The sequence below is a fragment of the Syngnathus scovelli genome, chromosome 16 (genome assembly GCF_024217435.2).
Source record: "Syngnathus scovelli strain Florida chromosome 16, RoL_Ssco_1.2, whole genome shotgun sequence".
In the NCBI taxonomy this organism is placed as follows: domain Eukaryota; kingdom Metazoa; phylum Chordata; class Actinopteri; order Syngnathiformes; family Syngnathidae; genus Syngnathus; species Syngnathus scovelli.
In genome coordinates, this window is record NC_090862.1 from 12,252,278 (window position 1) to 12,266,083 (window position 13,806).

Below are 13,806 nucleotides of genomic sequence, written 5' to 3' on the forward strand. Positions count from 1 at the left end.
GGAGCCGAGAGTCAGACTTCATTCGTACAACGGATGGACTCTCCACCTGCAGGTGTCCAAAAGAACTTACTTGTCTCCCGTGTGGTTCTTGCAAAATAAGTTGGAGCGAGCGCAACTCTAACAGGGTGCATTTTGCCACTAGCTGCCTACGGACAATGACGTCGCGCTCGCGGCTCATGGTTGACGGGCTGAGCAGCCGGGCAAGTCCGTCGTTTTCAGCGCACAGCGAGTGGCAAAGGCGCTGACAAAACGGGAGCTTTGAGCTGCTGAAAACGGCAAAACAAGTCTAAAGCGTGTTCAAACGCGTGCGCACAATGCTCCTGCTTGAAAGGTCGGAATTTAAGGGGCCAGTTTCTTGGATGGCGGCCGCCGGCCAAGCTTTGGACGGAAAAGGTTTCCTGGCGACAGCGAGCGAGCGCGGCGCTGCCGTACGTGCACCGAGTCGCCTGCCTGAAGACCTTGGACAAGTCGTCGATGATGTGCCGCTGCTCCACAACTTGAAGGAACTCCATTTCACCGTCCTGCTGGCCGCAACCGCGGTCCAGGTCATTGAGCGAACTAGGCCTTCTCTGTGGAACACAAATGCAGTGGACTCTGTTGGCACGCCGCCGTTGTCCGCGTCGACTTACCAAGCTTGCCATCTCCTCGTTCTCCTGGGTGACAAAGCGCACTTTGTTTTCAAGGCGACACAGCACCAGCGAGAGTTCTTCATTCTTCCTGCTCAGGCGTTTGTTTTTGTACAGGAGTGGCAGAAACTGGCTTTCTGTTTCTCTCAGTCGCTTTAGCTGCAAGCATGAAGTGCGGGATGTGAAAGACGCACAACACGCGGGCCAGAACGTATCCATTTCTTTTGCATCGGTTTGAACGGAATCGTGGCTTTGGCTCCCAATAAAAGACATCTACCAGGCAACCGACTCGCCGCGCCGCTCAACTAATAAGCAAGCGCAATGGGTGCCTCGCTGGATGGCGCGCATCAAACGTAGCGCAAACCTTCAAGCGTGCCGTCAATAAATTACCAGTTCATTGCGCTCTTCAGAAAGCAGGGCGTTTCGATCCTCCAGTTTCCTGATGACTGCGCTGAGCTCAGCGATTTTCAGATGAAACCGTCGCGTGTCCCGATCCTCCTGAGACTGAAAACGCCCCGCAACACACACACACAAGCACTCGTTCAAAGTTCAAAACTGTTTTTGTGCTACCTTCCTCCAGCAACGAACTAAGTCATGCGTACTGCAAGTGTGTGATGAGGTGGCTTACGCAATGAAGAGGATTGCTAGTAGCGGCGTTGACCCCACTTCCAGGGTAGTTTAGGCCCGCCCTTTGGGAATCCCTCAGGGCAGCGATCTGCTGCTCGGCAGCCTGAGTCTGCAGCTGAAGGCGGTGGACGTGGCCGGCCCCAGGGCTTCATCCAAAACACTAACCGCTCTGTCTTTCAGCTTGATCTCATCCGTCTGGATGTACAAACGGGGAGCGCTCAGGCAGGCGGGCAAACTCATTTGCCAGAATTGTGACAAAAACAAAGAGAGCAACCGGCCAATTTTTTTCTTGAATCGACTAGAACACCTTTGCTGTGACAAAAGCGAAGCGAGCAACCGGACATTTTCTTCTTGTGAAATAGAATAGAATAGAATGCCTTAGGTGTCATTGCACTGCAGGTATACAACGAAATTGGGAACATAGCCACGCACCGCGCATCTGATCAGTCCTACCAGTCGGCGGATCTCCCTCTCGCAGTCTCTCTTGGTTCGGCTCAGCTCCTCCCGATGCTGGTGATGAGCCGATCGGAGCTCGGCCGCTCGGGACTGCCAGGCCTGCTGGGCCGCTGCCAGGGCTTCTTCCGCGCTCCTGGTGGAGGCGACACCGCTCGGTCTCCCGACACCGCCGCGTCTCCTCCACCTCCGCCAGCAAAGCGCCCCCCCTCCTCACCTGAGCAGACATTGCGCCACACCGGGCCGTTGAGACCGCAACGGAGCGCCGCGACGCTTACTGGGGACAAGCTACACAATACGGTAGCGGCCGCATCGAAGCCCGACGTGGCGTGCGGATAGTCAGACACGGATAGAGCGGATCACCTTGTCCATGGAGCCGTCCCTCAGGCTGAGGACCAAGGCATTCAGTCGCTGGATCTCTCCATCTTTGATTTTGATCACTCTCATCAGCTCCATTTCATGCTGCCGCAGTAATGTCTCCCTGGTAATGGCTAACTCTTTCTGCTTCTCCTCATGGAGTTTGCTTTTGAGTTCCGTCATGGCGGCGGTGGCACGGTGGTGCTCCGCCCGCAGGTCCTGACTTCTCTCTCTCTCCAGACACCTGACCTGACATGACTTAGACTTAGACAAACTTTATTGTCATCTTGTCTGCACATGGTGCATACAAAACGAAATTCCGTTGCATACGTCTTACAACAAAGTAGTGATATTGCAGTTGAATAGATGTAACATATCCTATGAAAATATATATATATACATATACTATATATATATATATATATAGTATATGTAAACGGTGGATAAACGCAATTTCTAGCGTTTTTTCTTGTTTTTTCTTACTTGTCTTTGTTGTTTGGGGTGACATAATCATATGATAAAAGAGGAGGGAGATGTTAGGGTTTTCCAGGTTATCTTTATCGTAGGATTATGTTGGAATGTAAACTATAATGATTAAATCAATCTTGTCTTGCCCTCACAATGCAGAGTAAGATGAAGTGGTTGCTTCCTCTGCTTGATTGACCAGCTGCAGGGGAAGCAATCAAAGTTGTTCTGTTTCCCACAACAGTGTAAAACACCCCCTGCTCTGATCTTATCAGAGGCCGGGGGTACACCAAACCTGTCCACTCTCACCCCCACTCTGTTCCTCTTAATAAATATGCCCTTGCAGGAAGGAGACTTTTAGATTTCGTTCCTGTAGCGAGTGATCTCTCCACCTGCAGGTGTCTAAAAGAACTTGCTTGTCTCCCGTGTGGTTCTTGCAAAATAAGTTGGAGTGAGCAAATCTCTAACATCAACAAGCTTCTTTCAGCGCAAAGCCTTCCAAAAGTCACATTTGAGCCGCCGAGTCTCGTGGAGTGCGAACATAAGGAGTTCGGCATACACTTACGGCGTTATCGCCCAGGATGTCCAGCTTCTTCATCAGATCACTGATGACGATGTCCGGGGGAAAGGCGCAAGGAGCAATGTAAGGTGTTCTGGGACCTCGGGTTAAGGTTAGGGTTGCGAGGGACGCCTTACGGTCCACTTGATGTCCGGGCCCCAACCGTCGATGGGCGACAGCTGCACTGCTATGTCCTTCGGAGGAGTGTGACAGACGACATAGTGCTCCGGATCCACAGGCTTGTAAGTGCCCGGAACAGAGTCTTGCACGGCCACAAAGCTGTACGTGACACCGTGGGCTGCGCGAACTGTGTTATGCAGCATAGTGTGGGGCATCTTAATGTACACTAGACTGTTTGCGGGCGCCGGGTCCACCACCAGTCCCGTTTCGGGTACCGTGATGGTGGGAGAACTGCCCGTTAGCTTCTTGCACAGCTCTGCGTGGGTGTACGGGCGCCCGGTATCTTCATTTCTCACATCGATGTTACGTTCTTTGCACATGGCGACCACTTGTCTCATAGACATCGTTCTCATGCACTCACGCATACTTGGAATACGTTGGACGCTGCTGCTGCTGCTGCTGCTGCTGCTGCTGCTGCTGCTGCTGCTGCTGCTGCTGCTGCTGCTGCTGCTGCTGCTGCTGCTGCTGCTGCTGCTGGCCACCGCGGGCCGATGCGAGGCTGATGTAACGGTACTGGTCTGCGGTGAGCCCGAGAGTCTGGCCACTATGGCCGCTTTGTCAACGGCTCTGCCCCTGTCCATGATCACAATATCCGGATCGCTGCACATAAACTGGAGTTGAGTAGTGTTGTATTTTACCAGGACGCGATCCACAGCCTCATCGTGGAGTGGGTGACTCATGGTGCAGTCGTTTTCATTAGGCTGAACTGTCTCTTGGAGCGTGCGTTCGGCCGGGTGAAACAACATCTCACACAACGCGTGCTTAGTCAGGGGCATGTCTCGCTCATTCAGGTAAGGGATGCCCTTTTCCGTGCACATGTTCTGCAATTGCCCAGAGCCCTATTACGGTTGCCCGACTGAACTAGATACCACCATGATCAAGACGCCCACACGTTACGAGAGCACCGTCATCGCCCCCCGTTGAACCGACACGGGTTACAGTTAGGCAGTGTGACATATCCAAGTCAAGTCAAGTCAAGTTTATTTGTATAGCCCTAAATCACAAACAGTCTCAAAGGGCTTCACATAGCCAAAATTGACAATTATTCTCAAAGCATCCCCTGATCATAAGCTCCCAAAAGGGCAAGGAAAACTCAAAAAACCCCTACCAGGGGAAAATGAGAAACCTTGAGAAGGGACCACAGATGGAAGGATCCCCCTTTCAGGATCACCAGGTTATAATGGATGCAGAGAGTACACAAGTAATACATAATATGAAAATCAATGAAAAAAATGGATGTCGGAGGTGTCCTCGATTGTCCTGGCAGTGTCCTCAAGGGGGCCGAGCCGCAGCTCCCCCATCCCGAACTGGTCCCCGAGAATCCAGCCAGCCGCTATCCGCTTTTGAGCCACCTAACCCCCTCCCCAGCCGGGGGTTAGGTATGCACACAATGGCATAGCGGCCATTGTGTGCATACATAGTGCAGCGGGCTCTGGGCTGCTAAGAGAATGCCAGCAGCTGGATGATATTCGAGTTGGGGAGGCAAAAATAACCAGAGGCTATAACCTTCCGGCCGATTTTGTCATCCACACCGTAGGCCCTGTGCTGAAACGCGGCAGTGTCCCAACCACGCAGCAAACCCGGCAACTGATGGGCTGCTACGTGCAGTCTTTGTACGAGGCCATGAACAACCACTTACGCACAATAGCGTTCCCGTCCATCTCTACAGGTGTGTACAACTATCCCATATGGGACGCTGTGCTCACAAGCCCCTTATGATGAGTAATATAAATGGACTTAGTTTTCCCTCGCCCGGACGCGGGTCACCGGGGCCTCCCTCTGGAGCCAGGCCTGGAGGCGGGGCTCGAAGGCGAGCGTCTGGTGGCCGGGCCTTCGCCCATGGGGCCCGGCCGGGCATAGCCCGAAATGGAAACGTGGGTCCCCCTTCCCATGGGCTCACCACCTGTGGGAGGGGCCGAAGGGGTCGGGTGCAATGTGAGCTGGGCGGCAGCCAAAGGCGGGGACCTTGGCGGTCTGATCCCCGGCTGCAGAAGCTGGCTCTTGGGACATGGAATGTCACCTCTCTGGCTGGAAAGGAGCCCGAGCTGGTGTGTGAGGCAGAAAGATTCCGACTAGATATAGTCGGACTAGCCTCCACACACAGTTTGGGTTCCGGTACAAGCCCTCTCGAGAGGGGCTGGACTCTCTTCCACTCTGGAGTTGCCCACGGTGAGAGGCGTCGAGCAGGTGTGGGTATACTTATTGCCCCCCGGCTGGGCGCCTGCACATTGGGGTTCACCCCGGTGAACGAGAGGGTAGCCTCCCTCCGCCTTCGGGTGGGGGGACGGGTCCTGACTGTTGTTTGTGTCTATGCACCAAACAGCAGCTCAGAGTACCCACCCTTCTTGGGGTCCCTGGAGGAAGTGCTGGAGAGCGCTCCTTCTGGGGACTCTATCGTTCTACTGGGTGACTTCAATGCTCACGTGGGCAATGACAGTGAGACCTGGAAGGGCGTGATTGGGAGGAACGGCCCCCCTGATCTGAACCCGAGCGGTGTTCTATTGTTGGACTTCTGTGCTCGACACGGATTTTCAATAATGAACACCATGTTCAAACATAAGGGTGTCCATGTGTGCACTTGGCACCAGGACACCCTAGGCCGCAGTTCGATGATCGACTTTGTAGTCGTGTCATCGGATTTGCGGCCGCATGTTTTGGACACTCGGGTGAAGAGAGGGGCGGAGCTGTCAACTGATCACCACCTGGTGGTGGGTTGGCTCCGATGGTGGGGGAAGATGCCGGTCCGACCTGGCAGACCCAAACGCTCTGTGAGGGTCTGCTGGGAACGTCTGGCAGAATCTCCTGTCAGGAAGAGCTTCAACTCCCACCTCCGGCAGAGCTTTTCCCACGTCCCGGGGGAGGCGGGGGACATTGAGTCTGAGTGGACCATGTTCCGCGCCTCCATTGTTGAGGCGGCCGACCGGAGCTGTGGCCGTAAGGTCGTTGGTGCCTGTCGTGGCGGCAACCCCCGAACCCGCTGGTGGACACCGGCGGTAAGGGATGCCGTCAAGCTGAAGAAGGAGTCCTATCGGGCCGTTTTGGCCTGCGGGACTCCGGAGGCAGCTGACAGGTACCGGATGGCCAAGCGGAACGCGGCTTCGGCGGTTGCTGAGGCAAAAACCCGGGCGTGGGAGGAGTTCGGTGAGGCCATGGAGAATGACTTTCGGACGGCTTCGAGGAAATTCTGGTCCACCATCCGGCGTCTCAGGAGGGGGAAGCAGTGCAACGTCAACACTGTTTACAGTGGGGATGGCGTGCTGCTGACCTCGACTCGGGACGTCGTGAGTCGGTGGGGAGAATACTTCGAAGACCTCCTCAATTCCACCTACACGCCTTCCATTGAGGAAGCAGGGCCTAGAGACTCTGAGGCGGATTCTCCAATCTCTGGGGTCGAAGTCACTGAGGTAGTTAAAAAACTCCTCGGTGGCAAGGCCCCGGGGGTGGATGAGATCCGCCCAGAGTTCTTAAAGGCTCTGGATGTTGTGGGGCTGTCATGGCTGACACGCCTCTACAACGTTGCGTGGACATCGGGGACAGTGCCTCTGGATTGGCAGACTGGGGTGGTGGTTCCCCTCTTTAAGAAGGGGGACCGGAGGGTGTGTTCCAATTACAGGGGAATCACACTCCTCAGCCTCCCTGGTAAGGTCTATTCAGGGGTGCTGGAGAGGAGGGTCCGTCGGGAGGTCGAACCTCGGATTCAGGAGGAGCAGTGTGGCTTTCGTCCTGGCCGTGGAACAGTGGACCAGCTCTACACCCTCGGCAGGATCCTCGAGGGTGCATGGGAGTTTGCCCAACCAGTCCACATGTTTTGTGGACTTGGAGAAGGCGTTCGACCGTGTCCCTCGGGAGGTTCTGTGGAGGGTGCTTCGGGAGTACGGGGTGCCGAGCCAACTGATAAGGGCGGTTCGGTCCCTGTATCACCGATGCCAGAGTCTGGTCCGCATTTCCGGCAGTAAGTCGGATTCGTTCCCAGTGAGGGTTGGACTCCGCCAAGGCTGCCCTTTGTCACCGATTCTGTTCATAATTTTTATGGACAGAATTTCTAGGCGCAGCCGAGGCGTTGAGGGGGTCCGGTTTGGGGACCTCAGCATCGCGTCTCTGCTTTTTGCAGATGACGTGGTGCTGTTGGCTTCTTCAGGCCGTGATCTCCAGCTCTCGCTGGAACGGTTCGCAGCCGAGTGTGAAGCGGTCGGGATGAGGGTCAGCACCTCCAAATCCGAGTCCATGGTCCTCGATCGGAAAAGGGTGGAATGCCCTCTCCGGATCGGGGATGAGATCCTGCCCCAAGTGGAGGAGTTCAAGTATCTTGGAGTCTTGTTCACGAGTGAGGGGAGGATGGAGCGTGAGATCGACAGGCGGATCGGTGCAGCGTCGGCAGTAATGCGGACCCTGTACCGGTCCGTTGTGGTGAAGAGAGAGCTGAGCCAAAAGGCAAAGCTCTCAATTTACCGGTCGATTTACGCTCCTACCCTCACCTATGGTCACGAGCTATGGGTCGTGACCGAAAGAACGAGATCTCGGATACAAGCGGCCGAAATGAGTTTTCTCCGCAGGATGTCCGGGCTCTCCCTTAGAGATAGGGTGAGAAGCTCGGTCATCCGGGAGAGACTCGGAGTAGAGTCGCTACTCCTCCACGTTGAGAGGAGCCAGATGAGGTGGCTCGGGCATCTTATCAGGATGCCTCCTGGACGCCTCCCTGGGGAGGTGTTCCGGGCATGTCCCACCGGTAGGAGACCCCGGGGACGACCCAGGACGCGCTGGAGAGACTATGTCTCTCAGCTGGCCTGGGAACGCCTTGGGATCCCCCGGGATGAGCTGGATGAAGTGGCTGGGGAGAGGGAAGTCTGGGAGTCCCTCCTGAAGCTGTTGCCCCCGCGACCCGACCCCGGATAAGCGGAAGAAGATGGATGGATGGATGGATGGACGCTGTGCGAGTGGCCATGAACAGTGTGCGGGCCTTTGTAAGGCAACACCCACACGCGTTCGATTGGATCACATTCTGCCCATACAGTGCGGCCGACCTGCAGGTGTACCAGGAGGTGTACGCGCAGTACTTTCCATAGTTGGCCTACACCAGAGCGCTCGGGTCAATCCTGTTGTTCTTGAGCACGTATGCCATGTGCTCGGGCTTGATGAGCATAGTGCCGCAGGCCTTGGTATGCTGACTCAGCAGCACTCCCACAATATGCAGGTACACACAAATGTGCTGCTGCTGGATGCGCACTCCAGGCATCTTGTCCTTCATGAGCCTGATGATAGTGCCCGACTTAACGTAGTACATGGGTAGCTGGACCTCTGGCCACCCTGAGATGCCGATCACTTTGAGCAGCTTCTCGGTAACAGTTTTACTGTTGTTATAGTCGAGGCCCATGGTGATACGGGCGCACAGGTCCACAATGTACTGGTTCTTTATGTGGGCGATGACCTCTTGCAGCACACTGTTGGACAGTCTATACTCAGTGCCCATGGCGCTGAGTAGTTGCTCTTTTACTGAGTTGCACGACAGTGTGGCCTCTTTGCGCAGTGGCTGCTCGGTGTCTGCCATTTTATTATATAACGCTCTGTTGCCTGAGCAGCTCTTTACGCACATACGCAGCCTGCAGATGCGTAGCGTACACTTTGCTACACACGGCGCCATAGCCGGCCGTGACAAAGAGCTGATCACGCGCATTTATGACGCTCTTCATGTAGTACAGGCGGTCCAACGGGTACACATCCTTGGTGTCGCTCCAGTGGTCATAGTCTAGGATCCTGCCGCCGAGGGGCGCTTCAGGCACCCCATGCTGGTGCCTGAGCACGACGTACTCGACGCGCGCCCCGCACACGACCGCGCGCCCCTGAAGCCTCATGCGCTCAGCGAGTTGGGCCTGGGCAGGCATCTGTTTGACAAGCTCCTCTCTGAGGGCGGCACGGTATGCATCCCCTGTGCCATAACGGCACCTCTGCTGCGCCACCTCCTGCGCCTTCTTGGGGTTGCGTATGCGGTACGAGCCCTGGTCATTGCCCTCACCGCCTATGCCCTGTACGCTCTTGGTGAGCACAAAGTCATTGTCGGGCAGCGCCCCGGGCACCATGATGGCCGTCATCATGTCGCTGGCCGTGACGTGGGCCCGGGGGTCTTCTTGGAGGATGGCGGTCATGACGGCTGCATATATGTTACGGGCGCACATGGCACTGTCCCGCCTGGACAGCATGACGCCCTTGCTGCCTGTGCGGGTCGTGCCGTCCCTGGCCGCGGCTACATACACGTACCTCTTCTTTGTGAAGATGATGAACTTTGTATAGATGCACTGCTCGAACTCGAGACGCACGGGCTTATCGAAGAACGACGACACCGTGTCGCTGGCGTCGATGGCCAGGTCCCACAGCTCCTCGAGGGAGGCTGTACGTAGCACGAGTCCGTGTCGCCGTAAACCATGGTGGCCCCCACCACGGTCCTGAGAAGCTCGGCGGCTCTCTCGATGAGCTTGCGCCCACAATACGTGACCCAAAGCCTCCTTCTCGGCGTACCGCGGGGCATGCTCGCAGCCCTCGTGCTCCTCCCAGGCATACTCCTCGCCGCCGTGCTCTACTATGGTGGTGTAGCATATGTTTTTGCTGATGATGATGTTTGGATACAGGCTAGAGAAGTCTAGGGGTATGACGTTCTTGTACACACCCGGCACGGGCTCGTAGACGTAGGCCCCCGTGTACGAGCCGACCGCTTCGGCTTCGTTGCCGTCGGGTATGACGTATACCTTGTCTGTCACCGAGCGTGGCGTACAGTGCTTGTATATCTGAGAGTACACGCGCACCTGTTGACCCTGGGTGAATAATTGCATGATGGACGTGTTGCACACCGAGGCCATCTCACATAGGGCCAGCCACGTATTGAAGTAGCAGGCGAGCTGGTGGCACAGCAACGTGTCTTTGACACAGTACCTACCAACCGTGGCCATGTTGCCCGTGACGTACGCGTTGAAGATGTCTTTGGGCTTGACAGGGTCCTTGCCCGTCTTAAGAAAGTGGTTGGCCACAAAGTTGAGACTATACGAGTCGAGCTTATGATCCATGGTCACTATGGGCAACAGGTCTATGGTGAGCACGCCTTCCCACTGTATGTAGGCTATCCTCGCATGCCCCATACCCACGGTCTTTTCCAGGGCCAGTCTGGTGGGATCCCAGCCCACACGCCTAAGTGTGCCCAGGGCCGACAGCCGGCTGTACCTCTTGATCATGTAGGGTATATCGAAGCCCATTATGTTGTAGCCGCACACTGCAACCACCTGGTGATCCTTGAGGTACGCAACAAACGCCTGCAGGAGGTCGGCCTCTGTGTCATACTGGTACACTGTGCTGTCATAGTTGTTACCCCTGAGCGAGAGCAGGTCGGTCTTGAGTACCTGACTACCCTTGCATAGCACCATACCTATCTGAAAGACCACCTCGTCGTCCTTGTCACTGGGGAACACATTGGCAAACTCTGACTTGACCTCTATGTCAAAGTAGCAAATGGTGGGCGGCGGCACGCCCTCTATGTGGGGGGCGGCCTCAATGTCCGTGTTAGAAAAATTGTATATATATGTTATCATGCGTTCTCTAATGAGTACTTATTCACAATATTACTGTTCAGTATGCTTGCTGCTTTGCCTTGCTTATTCTTATCTTGTACAATAGAACAGAAGGATTACGGCTGGGTCAGGGGCGAGATGACGGTTGTGTCAAACAAGATGCTGCTGACAGCTCAGCGTCCACCAGAACAGATCGTGAAAACAACACGTCAAACAATGCGTCATGAACCTTCTGATCTTCCTTAAAGAACGTCACTTTCTCTTTTTATCTCTCGGAATATCGCTTAAACTGTTTTGCTGATATAGCCATATCTGCACGCAACACTTTGTGCGTTACTTTTTGTTTCTTTTCTTACGAGACGAAGCCACAATCTCTTCCCCCCCCCCCCCCCTTAAGGGCTAATCGTCTCACACTGTGGGTAGGGCATTCCAAATAAAAAGAGCGAGGAGTGTAAAACAGATTTTTAGTGTAGTCGGATTGCTGTAAGTCTGAATGCACTCCTCGCGAGAAAAGACTCAATATTCTGCCTCACTGGTTTTGTCTGCTGATCCTTTTGCTGATTTTGAACCTAACAGATTTTTGGGGGCTCGTCCGGGATCTCAATAGACCTATTTCGGGATTCCAGCTGACTTTTCGACCCAGGACAAGTCCTTGGCCAAGGCATATAGAGGAAACCCTTTTCACGGGGCTGACTCGATCAGTCAGCTGGACGCCGGAGTGGTTGACGAGATCATCCGAGGAGAAGGCCCAGCAGACTGTGAGTACGAATCTTGATTCTGTTGAAAGTAATGAAAGTGCAGTGACAAGAGGTCACTTAAAACCTTGACAATTCTAGACCCTATCAAGTGCAATTAGAAACAGTAAATTCCGCTGGGATGATGGAGTCCCCTGACTGATAAGTCAGTTAAATTCCATGGGAGAGCGGACCCATCTGTTTTCTAAAGAAGTACAGGTAATTTGGAGCAGTTAAATTCCGCTGAGGTGTCGTGGGGCCTCCTAACTTAACCTTCCTAATGTGTTAGCTTTCTGCTGCCATCTGTGGTGTTTTTCTTAACTCTTGTTTAGCTGGTTTGGCTTCTTCATCCATGAAAAGATAGGTTTTATATCTACTTTAAGAATAAGGCAAAAATAAGTTTTTTCTTACACAATAGGAAGGTTAAAGAGTTTGTTAAAATCCACGGGAGGGCGGACTCCCCTGCTTGCCTGTGAGACGATAAGGATGCGCATTGTGTGTGTGTGTATGGTTTGACTGAGAGTGATCTCATTTGAGCTCTCCTTTATGTAAACAGTGGTTTTGTGTAAAAGCAGAGGAAAGGAGACTTACCACTCATTGAATATTTTACCACTGTCCGGTGAATAAAGTTGGCTTTCGGACACTGTAGGTGCCATTCGAATTGCCAACTCCGAAATTTAGAGAAATAAACCATGGGAAAATCAAATAGCAAACAAAAGCCGCTACCCCGACATGAATTAAAATGCAAGGGGTCGACACCGAAAATATAAAATACCTTGACAAATGCATATTTTGGACAGAGGGGATTGCATTATGTGACGTGGCGGTGGCGAGGCTCTCCGCACTTCAGTTGCTCCCCCACCCTTGTTATCAGCTGGGAAGATTGTCATGTCTATGTTGTGGGCCCGTGTGTTTGTTTCTGTGTATGTTTGTCTTTGTGTATCAGTTCGTTATAAAGGTTGGAATTGCGCTAAATTGGTGCACGAAAACGGTGTGCTAGACAATGGTTTATCAGATTTGCATTGTTAAATGTAAAAATTTGAAATTATAGAATAATATGACGGTTGTGGGCAGAAACTCATCCGACGAGGAGAGTGCCCAACCCTCATAAAAATGTGAGAGTAAGAGAAAACATACATTGTAGAACTGGATACAATTAGGTTAATGATTAGAAATCAATGGTGTTATTATTATTCTCTAATCCCCTGCATTGCAAATGTCTTCTTGACGCAGATAGGTTAACAGGCTAGGACTTTAGTGAGGAGATAATTTATCAATTGATGGGGGTTAGTAATTGTCCAAATTCTAGTCACATGTTTTGAGGGACCACAGCAACATCATTATATTTAATTTGCAGGCCATTATTTAGTATGATATGACAGTAGACTGTTCTATCAAAAAATGTGAGAGTGAAGGAGGAGGTTTGATTTGTAATCTGACATTTGGGTCCCATTTTGAAGAGTCTCTGCAGGAGCATAGATTGTTTTTGTTTAAAGATATGTTTAACAGTTTATCTCGGTGCAGTAAGGATATAGCAATTTTGCAAGACTTAAAATTAAAAATTAAAAAGCAAAATCACATTCTCATTTTCCCAGATGAGAGGAAAAGTGAAAGATAAGGAAGACGAAGAAAAGATAAAAAAGAACTTGCTGTTGCACAGACAGGAAGATGATGACACAGTGTCAGCGCGAGCTCGCTTAAGAATCGCAGCTAAGAATGTGATGAAGATGAGAAAAATGATCAAATTACAAAGACAGATGTTGTGGCACGGCAAAGCGAACCATCCTTTCCGTCTTTGTACCCCAAATTAAACAACTCATTGCTTCCTATAATTTGAGAGGTGATGAAGTACAACAGGTTTTCATGGCATCCTTAACCAAACATTGGGCAAGCGTTAAAGGCACCTGGAGTCCTTTTGATCTCCAGGGCCGTCCATTGGAATATAACAGGGTGCCATTACAAATACAAATTGACCAACTATTGGGCAGGATAAAAATAAAATTCCAACGTAGAGCAAATTACACAGACATTGGCCGAACTAAACAAAAACAAGATAAGTTGTTTGAAGACTTTAGACACAGACCAGAAAGAGTGTTCAACTGATGTCTATGATCAACAACTCAAAAATGCTCTACATGCAAATTTGCGACCAGTATTATGTCGACAACGAATAAATTCGACAAATTTTTCCCTATAAAATGGTGCCGTTTGGGTTTGAAGTACATAGTCGCTTCAAAGGAGGAAAAGCATGATTT